A 15881-nucleotide genomic window follows, 5' to 3' on the forward strand; every position below is an offset into this window, starting at 1 on the left:
AGATGAGAGAGAGAGAAGAGAGAGAGAGAGATGAGTGAAGAGAGAGAGAGAGAGAGAGAGAGAGAGAGATGAGAGGAGAGAGAGAGAGAGATAGAGAGAGATAGATGAGAGGAGAGAGAGAGAGAGATAGAGAGAGATGATGTGAAGGAGAGAGAGAGAGAGAGAGAGAGAGAGAGAGATGAGAGAGAGAGAGAGAGATGAGAGGAGAGAGAGAGAGAGATAGAGAGAGATAGATGAGAGGAGAGGGAGAGAGAGATAGAGAGAGATGAGTGAAGAGAGAGAGAGAGAGAGAGAGAGAGAGAAGAGAGAGAGAGAGAGAGAGAGAGAGAGAGAGAGAGAGAGAGAGAGAGAGAGAGAGAGAGAGATGAGAGAGAGAGAGAGACGAGAGAGAGAGAGAGATGAGAGAGGAGAGAGAGAGAGAGAGAGAGAGAGATGAGTGAGAGAGAGAGAGAGAGAAGAGTGAGAGAGAGAGAGAGAGAGATGAGAGAGAAGATGAGAGAAGAGAGAGAGAGAGAGAGAGAGAGAGAGAGAGAGAGATGAGAGGATGAGAGAGAGAGAGATAGAGAGAGATAGATAGAGAGAGAGAGAAGAGAGAGAGAGAGATGAGTGAAGAGAGAGAGAGAGAGAGAGATAGAGAGAGACAGATGAGTGAAGAGAGAGAGAGAGAGAGAGAGAGAGAGAGAGATGAGAGGAGAGAGAGAGAGAGATAGAGAGAGATAGATGAGAGAGAGAGAAGAGAGAGAGAGAGAGAGATGAGTGAAGAGAGAGAGAGAGAGAGAGAGCCCGTGTGTGTGCAGCAGAGCTGGGGAGGGAGGGCCGGTAGCCAGAGAGCACAGCACCTGTCAACCCCTGGCCTGGGGGTGTCCATCCCTCTCGCTGCACCCCTTCTCGTGCACCCCCTAGTCTCTGTGGACGGACTCTGCTGTCTCAGTCTCAACGCTGGAGCCCACACCTGGCTCCTTGAAGCAACACGGGCAGCACCAGGGCTCCTGGCACAGACGCGGGGCTTTACGTGGGCCGGGTCCTGCCGGTGCTCAGCACCGGTAGTTCTAAAAAGCAGGTGCTGAGAAGGGGCCTGCACTACTGCCCCTCACCCTCAGGGTGAAAAACAATCTTACCTCTGCCGCCAGCCCCCCCCCTGCCCTTCATGCAGCTTCAAAGAGACACCTCATTTCAGAGAAGCATTTTCAATCTTTTATGCAACAAAATCTTAGCCGTTGCTTACTTATCTTATGCAACTAACAGCCATTGACAAAGTCAATAGTTCTGGCTTGTTGTAGGTGTCATGTTACTTATATTATGTATCTGAATACAATGCCAGAAAGAAGCAGAAAATACCAGTCGGGCGCACTATGATATGCACAGATTTTTATCTGATGTGTTTTTAAGCCACGCCCTTAATTATATCAGCCACGCCCAAATAAGAGACCCTCAAGTTATTTTCATCCCACTTAAAGCCCTGCACGCTCCTGGCACAGAGGACGCCTTACGCATCACTGTCCTAACAGAGCCCTGCAGGCTCCTGGCACAGAGGGCACCTTATGGTATCACTGTCCTAACAGAGCCCTGCAGGCCCCTGGCACAGAGGGCACCTTATGGTATCACTGTCCTAACAGAGCCCTGCAGGCTCCTGGCACAGAGGGCACCTTATGGTATCACTGTCCTAACAGAGCCCTTCAGACTCCTGGCACAGAGGGCACCATCAGGTATCACTGTCCTAACAGAGGCCTGCAGGCCCCTGGCACAGAGGGCACCTTGGTGCAGTACTGTCCTAACAGTGCACTGCAGGCTCCTGGCACAGAGGGCACCATCAGGTATCACTGTCCTAACAGAGGCCTGCAGGCCCCTGGCACGAGGGCACCTTGGTGCAGTACTGTCCTAACAGTGCACTGCAGGCTCCTGGCACAGAGGACACCTTGTGGTATCACTGTCCTAACAGAGCCCTGCAGGCTCCTGGCACAGAGGGCACCATCAGGTATCACTGTTCTAACAGAGCCCTGCAGGCTCCTGGCACAGAGGGCACCATCAGGTACTAACAGAGCCCTGCAGGATCCTGGCACAGAGGGCACCATCAGGTATCATTGTCCTAGCAGAGCCCTGCAGGCTCCTGGCACAGAGGGCACCATCAGGCATCACTGTTCGAACAGAGCCCTGCAGGATCCTGGTGTAGGAGGCTGGCCTGGCTCATAGTGGGTACCTTGTAGTACTTACACCCTGTGCCAGGTCCAGTTATCCCTTATTAGTGTAGAAGAGGTGTTTCTAGCAGTTTAGGCTGATAGAAGGTAGCTATGGCAAAGCAGCTTAGGCTGAACTAGGAGACATGCAAAGCTCCTACTATACCACTGGTGTCATATGCACAATATCATAAGAAAACACAATACTCAGAGTTACTAAAAATAAAGGTACTTTATTTTAGTGACAATATGCCAAAAGTATCTCAGAGGATACCCTCACTTAGGAGGTAAGTAATATACACAAATTATATGTACACAAACCCAGAACAGGTAAGTAACAGTAAGAAAAGTAGTGCAAACTATGTAGAATCACAATAGGATGCAATAGGTGAACATAGGTCTAGGGGCAACACAAACCATATACTCCAAAAATTGAATGTGAATCACGAATGGACCCTAGACCTATGGGAGGTTGTAGATGCTCACTGAGACTGTGAGAAAACAGTAAGGGTGTCCAAGATACCCCACCCCAAGACCCAGAAAAGTAGGAGTAAAGTTACCCTACTACCCCAGAAAGACAGAACTGTTGTGATAGGGGATTCTGCAAGAACCACAAGCACCAGCAAAATACTGAAGATGGATTCCTGGACCTGAGAACCTGTAAAGGAAGGGGACCAAGTCCAAGAGTCATGAAAGTGTATGGGGGGGCAGGAGCCCAGAAAACCCCAGATGAAGGTGCAAAAAGGGCTGCCTCTGGGTGGAAGAAGCCAAAGATTCTGCAACAACAAAAAGGGCTAGGAACTTCTCCTTTGGAAGGAAGATGTCCCAATGTGTGCTGGAGGTTGCAGAAGTGTTTCCAGGCAGAAATACCGCAAACAAGCCTTGCTAGCTGCAAGAGTTGTGATTAAGGATTTTGGGTGTTGCTGGGGACCAGGAAGGACCAGAATGTTGCCCCTTGGAGAAGGAGACAGAGGAGGCGCTCAGCAACTCAGAGAGCCCCCGCAGAAGCAGGCAGCACCCGCAGAAGTACCAGAACAGGCACTTAGAAGATCTGAGGACAGTGGTCAACTCAGAGCCACAAAGGAGGGTCTCACGACGTCGGAGCCCAACTCAGCGGGTTGAACACTGCAGGATGGAGTGCTAGGGACCCAGGCTAGGACGTGCACAAAGGAATCCTTGGAAAAGTGCACAGAAGCCAGAGCAGCTGCAAATAACGTAGGACACAGTTTTGCTGTCTGGCGTGGGGTGGCAAGGACTTACCTCCACCAACTTTGGACAGAGGGGCCACTGGACTGGGGGAGACACTTGGACCCAGTTCCTGTTTTCCAGGGACCATGCTCGTCAGGATGAGAGGGGACCCAGATGACCAGTGATGCAGAAGATTGGGGCCTGCGTTAGCAGGGGGAAGATTCCGTTGGCCGACTGGAGATTTCTTCTTGGCTTCCAGTGCAGGGTGAAGGCAGACAGCCCTCAGAGCATGCACCACCAGGAAACAGTCGAGAAAGCCGGCAGGATGAGGCGCTACAATGTTGCTGGTAGTCGTCTTGCTACTTTGTTGCGGTTTTGCAGGCGTCCTGGAGCAGTCAGAGGTCGATCCTTGGCAGAAGTCGAAGAGGGAGATGCAGAGGAACTCTGGTGAGCTCTTGCATTCGTTATCTGAGGAACAGCCCAGAGGAGAGACCCTAAATAGCCAGAAAAGGAGGTTTGGCTACTAAGAAAGGAGGCTTGGCTACTGAAAGAGGTAAGCACCTATCAGGAGGGGTCTCTGACGTCACCTGCTGGCACTGGCCACTCAGAGCTGTCCATTGTGCCCCAACACCTCTGAATCCAAGATGGCAGAGGTCTGGGGCACACTGGAGGAGCTCTGGGCACCTCCCCTGGGAGGTACTGGTCAGGGGAGTGGTCACTCCCCTTTCCTTTGTCCAGTTTCGCACCAGAGCAGGGCTGGGGGATCCCTGAACCGGTATAGACTGGCTTATGCAGAGATGGGCACTATCTGTGCCCATCAAAGCATTTCCAGAGGCTGGGGGAGGCTACTCCTCCCCAGCCCTTCACACCTATTTCCCAAAGGGATAGGGTGTAACACCGCCTCTCAGAGGAAATCCTTCCTGGGACTGGGCTATCCAGACCCCAGGGGGCAGAAACCTTTCTGAGGGGTTGGCAGCAGCAGCAGCTGCAATGGAGACCCTGGAAAGGCAGTTTGGCAGTACCAGGGTTCTGTGCTAGGGGTGACAATTCCATGATCCTAGACATGTTACATGGCCATGTTCGGAGTTACGATTTTGAAGCTACATATAGGTAAGTGACCTATATGCAGTGCACGCGTGCAATGGTGCACCGCACTCACAAAGTGCGGGGAATTTGCCCTTAACAATGTGGGGGCACCTTGGCTAGTGCCAGGGTGCCCACACACTAAGTAACGTGGCACCTAACCTTCACCAAGTGAGGGTTAGACATATAGGTGACTTATAAGTTACTTATTTGCAGTGAAAAATGGCTGTGAAATAACATGGACATTATTTCACTCAGGCTGCAGTGGCAGACCTGTGTAAGAATTGTCTGAGCTCCCTATGGGTGGCAAAAGAAATGCTGCAGCCCATAGGGATCTCCTGGAACCCCAATACCCTGGGTACCTAGGTACCATATACTAGGGAATCATATGGGTGTTCCAGTGTGCCAATGAGAATTGGTAAAATTAGTCACTAGCCTGTAGTGACAATTTTAGAAAGCAGAGAGTGCATAAACACTGAGGTTTTGGTTAGCAGAGCCTCAGTGATACAGTTAGGCACCACACAGGGACACATATAGGCCCCAAACCTATGAGCACTGGGGTCCTGGCTAGCAGGATCCCAGTGACACATATCAAATATACTGACAACATAGGGTTTTTGCTATGAGCACTGGGCCCTGGCTAGCAGGATCCCAGTGAGACAGTAAAAACACCCTGACATATACTCACAAACAGGCCAAAAGTGGGGGTAACAAGGCTAGAAAGAGGCTACCTTCCTACACCTGGCACAGAGGGCACCTTGGTACAGTACTGTCAGTACTGTCCTAATGGAGCCCTGCAGGCTCCTGGCACAGAGAGCACCTTGGCGCAGTACTGCACTAACAGAGCCCTGTAGTTTCCTGGCTCAGAGTGCACCTTGTGGGGTCACTGTCCTAACTGAGCCCTGCAGGCTCCTGGCACAGAGGACACCTTGTGGGGTCACTATCCTAACAGAGCCCTTCAGAGCCCTGGCACAAAGGGCACCTTCAGGCATCACTGTCCTAAGATAGCCTTGCAGGCTCCTGGCACAAATTACACCTTCCAGCAGCCCTGCCCTAACAGAGCCCCGCAGGTTCCTGGCACAGAGGGCACCTTCAGGCAGTACTGTCCTAAGATATCCCTGCAGGCTCCTGGCACAGAGGGCACCTTTAGGCAGCACTGTCCTAAGAGAGCCCTGCAGGCTCCTGGTGTTGAAGTAAGCCTCAGCAAGGCCTACTAGTGCAAGGGGTTCACCTTTCTCTGCACAAAGTCCTCAGACCATGCAGGAAGAAGTTGGCACAGAAACTGAAATAAAAGACAAAGTTTATTAACCTCATGAGGTGGTACTACAGTTCAAACAGCACCCTTCGGAAATGTTTGAAGTAGCACACTGAATTGAGAGAGCATGGTCCTTTTATACCCACGCAGGGGCTAAAAGGAGGTAGTACAATTATAGAAGCAAGACTTGCATACATGTAAGGTCATGTGGAAATGCACAGTCGACAGGTAGGAGGAGCTAACAGTTTTCAAGGACTAACAGCTGCAGACCTTACTGAGCATGTGCGAAAGTGGGAGATGCTAAATATAACTTGTCACTAGGCAGATTTTCAAGAGTAGTTAACAGAAAGGTAGGACAGAGAACATGGTGAGCACATGGCAGCATGTGGCAGAGAAAATGGCTGCCATGAATACAAAATGGATTCCGTGAAATGTTCACAATAGTTACTAAATACAAGATGTCTTCTGCTAATGCTTAATCTAATCGCTGCTAAACTACAACAGACGACCCTTTCAGCATTCGGTGAAGACATTCGTCTTTCTAGGATAATCTAAATATTCATCTTGTATATTTATGCTCATCATTTCAGCTATTTCCTTGTCTAACATATGTTGTGCTTTCATTTCTGTAATATTTCTTTTGGTAGGCATACAAGCAGTAATACACATGGAGCAGAACATTGGACCACACTGAATACAGATACAGCATGTGAAAAATATTGCAATCATTACACACAGGATAGTCAGTAGTTTCCAGCTCCAGGCGGAAACAAGAGCCCAAAACCATCCAGAAAAAGTCCAAGTACCAGTCTCTGTGTGGATTTCTGCAGCAATTTTATGCAATTTAGATATTGCATCATATACTGAAGGTGAGTGATCGGGAATAAAAACACAGCAACTACTACTGATGATGCGACATGCACCACCTCGGTCAGCTAATATCACATCTAGTACCATACGATTTTGGAGCGCTACAATCCTCGCAATTTGGAGCTCCTCAGTAATATTCCCAAGTGCCAGAGCTGCCTGATTGGTAACAGCTTCCACAACCCTAGTCAATCGTCTCACTTTCCTACTGTTTAACGCAGCACCCACAAAGGGGAATAACCCTAAATTAAAATCAACATATTGTTGCAGGCTAGTATCCATTTGGTCTACCTCATTTGTACTTATTGCCCTTTTATATCTATTTTTAACGATGTCACTGAACAGTTTAAAATCTCGGTGATATGATGCAGGGGCCAAAAACACAGGGGGTAATAGAAAAGATACATAACACACACCTGACCACCCAACAGGTAGTTGGTAATATCCATAGTTACCACAAACATAATATTTATTATGTGAAGCTGTAAAACTACTATTATTTAAACCCTCAATAGTTAAAATCAAGGTACAATCGCTTATCCCTACTGGAATTCGCCCAATGCTACGTATACATAAATCTGCTTTAGTTTTTGTAACAGAAATCACAAATTGTTCTTTCTTGTCAGAGTCTCTTATATTTGTGAAGACATATGGTATTGAAACATTGTCCGGTTGATACTCTTCCCATTCCCATTTAGTTCCTTTGGCTTGGGGATACCCATCTTTGTCTTGGTAGCATACTTTATTAAGGCGAAAAAGAAGTCCGCCCTCTGTACGTTTTCCAGATGCAAACAAAAGCGTGTACCAAGCTTGACAAGAACCATTGTGTGAAAAAGGAAGAGGAATGAAAGGTGTTCCTCCTTTCTTTTGATGCGCAGGTATCATTCCACATACCCAACAGTTAGTAGTATTTATAGCATTATAAGTATGATGCAACATCTGAATGGAAGTATTATTGAAGTACGATTGACGGTGCTTCTGCTCCTGATAGGGAAGCGTAAAGTAATAGTGATCCTCTGGTACAGGAGTAGTGGCAACAAAAAACTTACGAGCAGGAGCCATCTTTTCTACAAACCAGGTGATTATTGCTATAACCACCAAAACAACAACAAACCCCATAGTACTAATGAGCACTTTGTTATTCATTTTAGCAACAGTGATAATCGACCCTTTTAGAAATGAATTAAAAACAATCGTTGGAGCTCTTATCCCTGGGCAGCCGCTGATTTCTTCACCACGGGCCAAGACGGGTGTCACTACTCTAATGCATGGCTGACCCCCCCCCCTTGCCACATTGGCTCTCCATTTCACTAACCCAGGGCTGTAGCTCAACCAGTTTAAAAAAAAAAAAAATTCAGATTCTTTCCTCGGTCTCAACTTATATCGCGACACTCCAGAAGTCGTATGGTCCGGGAAGACCTCTGCAGATTCATCAGGTGATATAGCACGGCCTTTCTCCGTAGTCAAAATCTCTCGATGACCGGTCAGCACAGCAGGTTCCACCAAGGTAGGTAGCACTCTCTTGCAGTGAGTACTATGGACCCAATTCTTTCGGTTTGTCACTCGAACTGCTGTCCTTGTCGTGAGGAGCACCTGTTCTGGGCCTCGCCACCTTGGTTCCAAGCTGCTTGATCTTTCAAAGGACTTAATCATCACCTGGTCACCAGGTCGGAGTTTATGGCCTTCACCTGTAGATCTGTCAGGAAGTGCTTCTCGAACCTGTTGATGAATAGAAACCAAATTGTCGGTTAACTGTGCCAAATAATCATTCATCAGGACACAAGGAACATCATATACAGAATTTGGCTTAGGAACTCCCCAAATATTCATTGGCCTCCCGAAAACCACTTCATATGGGCTAAGGCCGAGTCGAGAGTGTGGCACTGACCTAATAGACAATAATGCCAACAGTAATGCATCCGGCCAAGTTAAGGATGTGGAAGCCTGTATCTTCGCTAACTTCAGCTTCAAAGTAGCATTATACCTTTCCACCAACCCTGCTGATTGTGGGTGGAAAACCGCATGGAACTTCTGTTTGATCCCTAATCCTTTCAGGACATACTTAATAACTTCCCCAACAAAATGAGGTCCGTTATCATTCCATTAAAGTCTGCACACACCAAACCTAGGGAAAAATTCTTTCAAAAGCACCTTCGCTGTGGTAATGGCAGTATTATCCTTTGTGGGGTACGCTTCTATCCATTTACTGAAGGCACATACCACCACCAAGACATACTTTAAATTGTTGCAGTGTTCAAGCTGAATATAATCCATTTGTAGAACTTCAAAAGGTGCAGTTGGTGTAGCAAACCCTCCCACGGGAGTATGTGTCCCTTTTCCAGGATTGTATTGTAAACAGATCAAACAAGACTGTACTACTCGCTTAGCTGTACTGGAAATTTCTGGATGCCCCCAAACTTGCGTAAGCAACTTCATTATTGTTAAAGCTCCAACATGTGCCAGCCCATGTGCCATCTGAACCATAGGTTGTACAAAAGCTATAGGCAATTTCCATTTATCCATCTGCTTATTCTGCCAACAGCCCTCATCATCCAATTCTCCATTTTCAGACCATTGCTCACGTTCTTTCACAGAAGCAGATTTCTGTATATCTAATACGTCTTGTCTAGCATTAAGCCAACGTTCAGCTTGTGACTTCACTACATATATAGAAGTAGTACTTCGCTGCATCGCAGTCTCACGTGCTACGCGGTCCGCAAGAGCATTACCTTGCCCTATCTTATCGGTCACTTTCTTGTGTGCACTACATTTCACAATAGCTAATTTCTTTGGATATGTCAATGCAGTCAAGAGGTTATGCACTAATTCTCCGTGCATTATCTGTATCCCGTGGGATGTGAGAAAGCCTCTCTCCTTCCAAAGCAAACCAAAATCATGAGCCACTCCAAAAGCATAGCGGCTGTCTGTATAAATGTTCACACATAAGTCTGTACTAAGCTCACATGCTCGTGTCAAAGCTATTAGTTAAGCTGCTTGAGCTGACTTCTGTGGTATACGAGCTGTCTCCACTACCGTGTGTATTGTGTTGATTGCATATGCAGCTGAGGTCGTACCATCTGGCAACTTCAAACAAGACCCATCAACCCACACTTCCCCGTCTACATCTGGAAGGGGCGTATCTTGTAAATCAATACGACCCTTTGTCTGTTCTTCGGTAAGGAATATACAATCATGTGTTTCTTGTGACTGAGGCTGAGTCACCGGATATGGCAACAAAGTGGCTGTATTTAGTGTTGCACATCTCTTCAGTGTAATGTGAGGAGCCAGCAATGTCAACTCATATCCTGTTATGCGATCGCTAGTTAAATGTTGTGTCTTTGTTTGATTTAAAAGAGCATCAACCGCAAGGGGTACTAACACCAACAGCTTATGTGACAAAACTATCCCTTCACTCTGACGTATTGACACAGCTGTTGCAGCAACTGAATGAAAACACCCAGGCAACGCTCGAGCGACATGGTCAAGTTCTGCTGAAAAATATGCACAGGTACGCTGCTTATCGCCATGTGTCTGTACTAAAACTGACAATGCACATCCATCTTTCTCATGTACGTAAAGTGCAAAAGGCTTCATGTAATCTGGAGTACCTAACACTGGTGCTGAACAAAGGGCTTGTCGCAGCTGCCGGAAAGCAGTCTCACATTCATCTGTCCATGGGAGGGGCATTGGAGTATCTTTAGTCAAAAGTGCTAGCAAAGGTTTGACAATGTGTGAAAACCCTAATATCCATTGCCTACAAAAAGAAGTAAGACCAAGGAATGCAAACATCTTTCTGAGTAGAGGGTACTGGTGTGTCTAAAATTGCTTGAATACGATCTGATGTAAGTGCACGGCCCTCCTTAGACAAAAGTTGACCTAAATAGGTTACTTTTGGTCTCCAATATTGCAATTTCTTTCGTGACACTTTATGATGGTGTGAAGCAAGAAAAGAAAGTAAGGACAAAGTGCACTTTTTGCGTTGCTCAGGGGTATCAGCCGCCAACAAAATATCATCGACATATTGTATGAGAGCCACACCTTCGGGCAAAACAAAAGAATCAAGTTGTCGTTTTAACGCTTGACTATAAATACTTGGACTCTCAGTATAGCCTTGAGGAACTCTGCAAAATCTATATGATTGTTTATTCAAAGTAAAACCAAACAAATATCGTCTGTCAGGATGAATAGGGATCGAAAAGAAAGTATTCTTCAAGTCTATCACAGAGAACGTAGTTGCTGTCGGGGGAAACAAAGTAAGAAGTGGTGTGATGTCAGATACCACAGGATATTGGGGTATCACAATCTTATTGACTTCTCGTAAATCAATAATGAATTGGTAAATCCTAGTATTTGTATCCTTTTTCAGAATAGGAAGAATCGGACTGTTACAAACATTATACAGAACTTCCTCAACAACTCCAACTGCAATAAGATCATGCACAATTCGTGTGAGTGCTTCTTCGCCCTCCTGTGAAATTTTGTATTGAGGCAAACGTGGCAATACAGCTCCCTCCTTGACACTAATATGTACCGGTGGAATAATCATTTGTCCCACATCAGTATCTGAAGTAGCCCACAAAGTACTAGGGAGTGAAGCTAATGCAATATCCTCTTTAACAAGACAAACTCTTTCCATCACAGGATGATTATCATTTAAAATAACACACACCCCTTCAGGAGAGCATCGTATTGTAGCCCTGAAATACTTGAGCATATCAAGACCCACAATATTGTCTGGTGTATTTGGAGAAAGCAAAAATGGACATGGAGCAATAAATTTATCAACATGGAATGCAAGTGGTTGTGACAATTGGCTAGGGGAAGGTGTTCCATCGAAACCTATCGATGTAATTGTTAAGCCAGACAGGGGAGCCCTTGGAATCAATTGTTTAGACAAGGCGCTACGAGTAGCTCCTGTATCAACCAGAAACTGATCAGTAGATCCCAAAACATGTGCTGTAACATAAGGACCCCTCTGATCTACTGGAACTTCAACTGATTCCTTACCCCATCCTAGGCAATCCTATGCATAAGCAGAATCTTGGAAATCAGGCTGCACATGGTTAGACATCTGGTATTGGTTCCGTCAATCAAAAGTGTTAAACCCATCCTGCCCTTGTACATTAGCATCAACCCTTACATGATAATTCGTGCTTCTTCTAGGTCCTGAATATCCTGAGCGATTTCTCATTTGTCCCCGACCACGTGAACACTGCTGAACACGTAGTGCTGGACAATCAGCAGCCCAATGCCCAAATTTCTTACAATACGCACACTGATCGACAGACAAATTTGAACGAGTGTAAGAAGAACCATAAGATCCACGTCCACCTCTATCACTACCCCTAAAAGGCGGACCATAAGCTTGAGCCAACATAACCTTCGTCTTTAATTCTTTAATCTTTTTATCCTCGCTACCTTTTGCTTCTAATTCCTGGCGTTCATAATACTGAGCCATAGTCAAAAGAGAAACCGGAGTAGAGGTAGTCCATGAACTTTCACTAGCTTTTAGACGACTAGCTATTCCTGGCAACAGATTTGCGACATATTTATCGTCAAAAAAATGTCTGTCCGTATCATCTGACAATAACTGGCCACTAAAATCATGAAATGCTTCTTCAAAGTGTGTAAAGAAATCAGATACCGATTCATCTGCCTTTTGCTTACAAGACGCTAAAACAGTCCAATCTATCTTTTTAGGGGAAATAATAGTTTTTAACTTAACTAATATGGCTACAGGAAGATCTAGAATCAACTCATATGGCTTTTTCTCAGGTTCCCTATCCCCGTCCATCTGTTCTAATTCTTTCCATGACGCCCCAAAAACTGCACGATCATCAATTTTACGAATAGTTCTCCACATATCTGGCGGTAATATCAATCCAAAAAATAAATCAATGTCAGCCAAAGTCATAGTACAAGAACTAATTGCTCCCTCAACTTCCTCATAAAAGGCGGCTGGATTTTTCCGCGGGTCAGGTAATGCTGTTTTAAGTGCCATTACATCTGCCCTATTCCAAGGAGTATACACCCAATTATAAATAAAATAACCCTTAGCATCAACAGAAGTTTTATCATCACTTGTACCCAATCCTTTAGGAGGAACATACAAAGGTGCGGCCTCCCGCATTGGTTTCGCGTGAACTATCATAGTCTTATCTGTTCCAAAGATGGAAGCTTGCACCCCACCGGTCTGAGATGTCCGTGCAACTACGTCCACAGCCCTTTTCTCCTCTTGCAAGCGGACTACCGTAACACATAATTTCACCAAATGCCTGATTGCATCAGCCACCTGGGAGAAAACAAAAAGACCATCACACATTTGCTTATGATCAGCTGCTACATCATCGGGCTCTAACTCATCAGAATATTTCCAATATAGTTCAATAACTTCTGAGCCAAATGCCTCAGTAAAATATAGCTTCTCCTTTTCCGTCCACCCTTTCATGTTGTCTAAAAGTTCAGAAGCAGAGACAACGCTACGAATTGTTTTACGAGCAATAGATCTAAGCTCAGGCGCACGGTCAGCAGGCAACATAGAGCGACTGTTGCTCCGAACTGGAGACCTTAGCTAACTCATGAGGGGCAGAAGGGACAACATACGGAGGTGGAGGGCGATCTAGTAACAAAAAATCATCATGTGGTTTATTATGGATAGGATAGAGAGGTTGCCTAACGGTATATTGGCCAGTTACCTGTAATTTACGTTTATTTCTTTCTTTCTCATTTCCAATGCTTTCACATATACATTCTTCCGCTGCTCTTTCCCAAGCAAGGCTTGCTCACTCTTCACTCGTCCACGCACTTCTTTCTCTTACATTCGTACACAGTCAAACATATCTTGCCTAGACTTTCGCTTACACATACATTGTTCCACATACTCAATCTTTCGCAAATCAAATGACCCATGCATAGGCCAACGTAACTCAGGATCCGCACAAGTGTATTTATTCCATAATGTGCTGTACATTATAGAAGAAAGACCATGTTTAACATACATATCTCTATTGGGCGTCCCCTCTGGGGGTGCCGGTTGCGATTCTTCCAGTCTCAAATTGGTACCATTACAAAAGCAACACATCCTACGAAGTGCGCTAAAAACAGGCATGCCAAAAATAGTGCAGAATATGCAATATTATAATCAAAGCAGCACTTAAGGTGCTGTTCAAATCAAAATTAAATTGGAGAAAATTCTCCTCATTACCTGCCTATATAAATTGCAATTTATATATCAATTCAAAGGACACAAATTGACTAGTTACCCAAAACACGAGAGCCACAGTAAGTAGTGCTAAACTACATTACCAAACAAAGGCATCAAAACCCACAGCAAGTGCCGTAAAACGGCTCTTACCAATCACAGGGTGTCCAGGTTCCAACTGTCAAGTTCTAAAATCGACCAAATGGTCACTGCATGACAAATGAACAAAAAGGATCTCAGTCGAGGACCGGCGCCACCTGGATTGTCAAATCAGAAAGAAGGGAAAAACGCCGTGGTTGCCAAGACTCCGGTCTTCTCAGGCATTGATCGTCCGCAGCGAGATCCCAATTCTTCGTCGCGACCAATCCGTTGGGCATCCGAGTCGCCGATGAGTCCCTGTTCGGGCACCAATCTGTTGAAGTAAGCCTCAGCAAGGCCTACTAGTGCAAGGGGTTCACCTTTCTCTGCACAAAGTCCTCAGACCATGTAGGAAGAAGTTGGCACAGAAACTGAAATAAAAGACAAAGTTTATTAACCTCATGAGGTGGTACTACAGTTCAAACAGCACCCTTCGGTAATGTTTGAAGTAGCACACTGAACTGAGAGAGCATGGTCCTTTTATACCCACGCAGGGGCTAAAAGGAGGTAGTACAATTATAGAAGCAAGACTTGCATACATGTAAGGTCATGTGGAAATGCACAGTCGACAGGTAGGAGGAGCTAACAGTTTTCAAGGACTAACAGCTGCAGACCTTACTGAGCATGGGCGAAAGTGGGAGATGCTAAATATAACTTGTCACTAGGCAGATTTTCAAGAGTAGTTAACAGAAAGGTAGGACAGAGCACATGGTGAGCACATGGCAGCATGTGGCAGAGAAAATGGCTGCCATGAATACAAAATGGATTCCGCGAAATGTTCACAATAGTTACTAAATACAAGATGTCTTCTGCTAATGCTTAATCTAATCGCTGCTAAACTACAACACTGGCATAGAGGGATGCTTGAGGCAGGACTGTCCTAACAGGTCTGCAGCCTCTTAGTGCACAGTGGGCACCTTGCGGGGTCACTATCCTAACAGAGCCCTGCAGGCTAATGGCACGGTGGGCACCTTGTGGTATCACTGTCCTAAGAGAGTCCTGCAGGCTCTTGGCACAGAGGGCACCTTGTGGTATTACTGTCCTAACAGAGTCCTGCAGGCTCCTGGCAAATAGGGCACCTTCAGGTGGTTCTCTCCTAAAGGAGCCCTCCAGCCTTAGGGCACATTGGGCACCTTGTGGGGTCACTGTCCTAAGAGAGCCCTGCAGGCTCCTGGCACAAAGACACCCTTCAGGCATCACTTTCCTAAGACAGCTCTGCAGGCCCCTGGCACAGAGGGCACCTTTAGGCAGCACTGTCCTAAGAGAGCCCTGCAGGCTCTTGGCACAGAGGGCACCTTGTGGTATCAGTATCCCAATGGAGGCCTGCAGCCTCTTAGTGCACAGTGGGAACCTTGTGGGGTCACTGTCCTAACAGAGCCCTGTAAGCTACTGGCAAAGTGGGCACCTTGTGGGATTACTGTTCTAAGAGAGTCCCACAGGCTCCTGGCACGGAGGGCACCTTCAGGTATCACTGTCCTACCAGAGCCCTGCAGGCTCCTGGCACAGAGGGCACCTTGTGGTATAGCACTGTCCTACCAGAGCCCTGCAAGCTCCTGGCACAGAGGGCACCTTGGTGCAACACTGTCCTACAAGAGCCCTGCAGGATTCTGGCACAGAGGGCACCTTGGTGCAACACTGTCCTACAAGAGCCCTTCAGGATCCTGGCACAGAGGGCACCTTCAGGCAGACTCCTGGCACAGAAGGCACATTGGTGCAGCACTGTTCTGCCAGAACCCTGCAGGCTCCTGACACAGAAGGCACATCCAGGCAGGCTCCTAGCTCAGCGGGCACCTTGGTGCAGCACTGTCCTAAGGAAGCCCTACAGGCTCCTGGCACAGAGGGCACCTTTCGGCAGTACTGTCCTAAGGTATCCCTGCAGGCTCCTGTCACAGAGGGCACCTTGGTGTAGTAGTGTCCTTAGGTAGCCCTGCATGTTCCTGGCACAGAGGGCATCTTGGTACAGCACTGCCCTAAC

Source organism: Pleurodeles waltl, chromosome 1_1 (assembly GCF_031143425.1).
Source record: "Pleurodeles waltl isolate 20211129_DDA chromosome 1_1, aPleWal1.hap1.20221129, whole genome shotgun sequence".
Taxonomy (NCBI): Eukaryota; Metazoa; Chordata; class Amphibia; order Caudata; family Salamandridae; genus Pleurodeles; species Pleurodeles waltl.